The sequence below is a fragment of the Grammomys surdaster genome, unplaced genomic scaffold, assembly GCF_004785775.1.
Source record: "Grammomys surdaster isolate TR1022 unplaced genomic scaffold, NIH_TR_1.0 317, whole genome shotgun sequence".
NCBI lineage: Eukaryota > Metazoa > Chordata > Mammalia > Rodentia > Muridae > Grammomys > Grammomys surdaster.
In genome coordinates, this window is record NW_021604736.1 from 1,312,937 (window position 1) to 1,316,068 (window position 3,132).

At 44.3% G+C, this 3,132-nt stretch overlaps 1 pseudogene; it reads left to right on the plus strand.

The window, feature by feature from the left end:
* The first annotated feature begins 1,342 nt into the window (after positions 1-1,342).
* Positions 1,343-1,867, plus strand: LOC114629842 (annotated as a pseudogene).
* Positions 1,868-3,132: the final 1,265 nt, after the last annotated feature.

The following is a 3,132-nucleotide window of genomic DNA, read 5'->3' on the forward strand; positions in this document are numbered from 1 at the left end:
AAGAAGAAGAAGAAGAAGAAGAAGAAGAAGAAGAAGAAGAAGAAGAAGCCACCACTGCTGCCACCGCCAGACACAGTAATGTCACAGTAATGCCAGCAATGCCAGCTCTGGAGAAATGAAGCCAGGAGGACCACTGGGGCTTACTACCAGCCAGTGGTGCTTAGTCAGTGAGATCCAGGTTTAGTGAGACCCCATCTCAAAAGTTAGATTGAGACCAATTGAGGAAAGCACCCCACATCAACCCCCCACATACATATACACCCATACACATATACTCACACACATGTGCACACATACACATGTTCTCACATGCATGTATACAAACGTGCACACGCACACACACATACACTCACATACACACACATACAGAAGAACCAAAAAACCAGAAAAGGAACATTACTTTATAAAAGAGAACACAAATTCTGCTTCCCTGGCATAGGATGGCAACATACATGAACATACAAAGGCTGCCCTGGTTTGTTTCTTTTTAACTTGTAAGCACAGTGCTGTCTTCTGTTCATTCTGATGAGTCTTACTGGGATGACACTATGATGTGTCTGCCTGTTGGGACAGCATCCAAAACCACACAACATACTAGGAAGTATCTACCTATTTCTGCTGTTGCTTTATCACTGGGAAAATTCTAGACCTGAAAGTGAGAACAATGGGAGTCTGGCCCTTAAATAAATGCCTCTCCGTGTCACATGTCACAGCTCTCAAAGCTTTGAGTTCAGATGGGAAATGTGATCCTTTTTTTGATGGTTCTAGGGTTTGAACCCAAGGCCTTGAATGCTAAGCCACTCTAACTTACATGTCAGGCCTAGTTCATGGATTTGGGAGGATTGCCTGATCTTTTACCAGATTTCAGAAGAAATTTAAATATCTAAGAGTTTCCTTTGTTTAGAGTACTGTTAGCTCTCCTAAACAAGCCAGAGGGGCAGAGAGTGATTATTGTGCCCAGATAAGGCCTGGGAAACCAGCAGACAACCCCAACAGGCACACCTCTCTCTGACTTATCTCTCTTGGGAAACGCTTTGCTGTGTGTTTGCCTGGTGCTGACAGTGCCGAGTCCGCCTCCCTGGCCACAGATAAAGTAGAGCTGTTCGTTATTAACCTCTTGGACTTTGCTCGGACACCTGCTTATGCAATTTAACTATCCCTAGGTACCCGGAAGCTGCCGGAGGTGTGGACTATCTTCACATCCATAACATAGATACTGAGGCCAGTTTGGGTCACTGGTGCTTATGGTTTTCCAGTGCTGAGATAGATCTTAAAGTGGTTGTGGTTATATTAGCTACAGTGTGATATCCAGAGTGGTCCCTGGATGGAAAGCCAGATGCATTAATGATATTAAAGAGCTTCTTCCTCGGTGCTGCCTGCGAGGTGGCTGCCATCTCTTTTGCGGCATCATGGCTGCCCTCCGGCCTCTGGTGAAGCCCAAGATCGTCAAAAAGAGGACCAAGAAGTTCATCAGGCACCAGTCAGACCGATATGTGAAAATTAAGCGAAACCGGCGGAAACCCAGAGGCATTGACAACAGGGTTCGGAGAAGATTCAAGGGCCAGATCTTGATGCCCAACATTGGTTATGGGAGCAACAAGAAAACCAAGCACATGCTTCCTAGTGGCTTCCGGAAGTTTCTGGTCCACAATGTCAAGGAGCTGGAAGTGCTGCTGATGTGCAACAAATCTTACTGGGCTGAGATTGCTCACAATGTCTTCTAAGAACCGAAAAGGCATCGTAGAAAGAGCAGCACAGCTGGCCATCAGAGTCACCAATCCCAACGCCAGGCTACGCAGCGAAGAAAATGAATAGATGGCTTGCATGCATGTTTCGTGTTTAAATAAAACCACAAAAACTGAAAAAAAATGATATTAAAGAATCCAGAAAGATGGGAGTGTCTTTGGCTATGTTCTGTGTTTATTATCTTTAGAATCCATTCAGTGTTATTAGAAGCAGAGGCATATGAGTGACACCTTTGAGTGATAGGAAAGTCCTTTGTAATATATCATGGAAAGGATTGACTACCCTCCCATCCAGAGGAAATGGCCTTGCTAGGTAGGGCTTCTGCTATCTATACAAAGAGTTAACATTTTACACAGGTGTTAAATGTAGACTCAGGAGGTGCCTGTTTAGAATCAGATAACAATGGGATTTGGCTCTCACTGGTCATTGCATCATTAACAAGACAAGATAGTGAGTTGTACCCTTTTCTCCTCTTTAGGGACGTAAGCAGTAAGAAAAAGAATAGGCTACACAGCTTGGTGAGTCTCCAGTTCATGTCCAGCTGTGCCCTGGTAGCTCTGATAGTAGACCAGAGGTGCTTCCTCTCTCTTGGTCCGTGCCCTCAGCCACTGTCTCAATCTTCCCCCATTCACAGTAAAACTTCAAAACTTTTGTCCTTTCTGCCGTCTGAACCTCCCCTTTAGCACCCCCGCTCCCATCACAATGCAGGACTCCGTCATTCATTGGTGTGCCTCCGAGTGCCGTCCAATAGTTGGTCCTCTCTTAATGTCCTTAACTCACAGCAGCACCTGACTCTGCTCCTCCCGATTGGGCTTCTCTTCCTGAGTCACTGGATCTTCTTTGGTTTTTTTCTTTTGTTGTGCTTTTCTCCCCTCAAAGAGTTTGGCCAATCTAAGACTGTTCCCAATGCCTTCTGTCTCCATCTTCACTTTCTTCAGTGGGGCTCTTTCCTTTTCTCTTCTTTCCTCTAACATTAACAACAACAATAATGATAATAATAATTATTATCTGCTATGCTGGCAAGCAAATGTAGGCCCTTGGGCAATGTTAGTGCCTACCATTGACTAATCTTATCAACTAAGCTTTTAACACATCACCCTGCTCTATATCAAGACTCCACATTTGTGACTTTATCTCCAAAGCTCTTAACTGCAGAGTTCTGGAGATGGATCTGGCCACGTTCTTGATTGCTTTTCTTTAATATCTAACTGGAGTCTTAAACTCGGAGATTAGCCCACTCCAATTGCTTGAATATTTTGGAGTTCATTGAAAGACAAAGTTTGTGACTCCACCCCTACCCTAGGAATGTCTTAAAGTCGCTCATAACATCTAGTCCCATAGTAAGTTTCTGGTTATTTGACCTTCACACTCAAGTCTAATTCCTGT